Below are 339 nucleotides of genomic sequence, written 5' to 3' on the forward strand. Positions count from 1 at the left end.
TATATAAAAGTACTGATACTGCAGCAAAAGTACTGATACTGCAGGAAAAGTACTGATACTTTATATAAAAGTACTGATACTTTATATAAAAGTACTGATACTTCAGTAAAAGTACTGATACTTTATATAAAAGTACTGATACTGCAGTAAGAGTACTGATACTTCAGTAAAAGTACTGGTACTGCAGTAAGAGTACTGATACTTTAGTAAAAGTACTGGTACTGCAGGAAAAGTACTGATACTGCTAATCACCAATTCACCCTATAGTTTAGTTGATTGGAGCCAGAAGCTAACTCTAAGCTAACTGGGCTACAGCTAACTCTTTAGATGCAGCCAGAC

The sequence above is a fragment of the Morone saxatilis genome, unplaced genomic scaffold, assembly GCF_004916995.1.
Source record: "Morone saxatilis isolate NCDOM2014 unplaced genomic scaffold, NCSU_SB_2.0 Contig5, whole genome shotgun sequence".
NCBI lineage: Eukaryota > Metazoa > Chordata > Actinopteri > Moronidae > Morone > Morone saxatilis.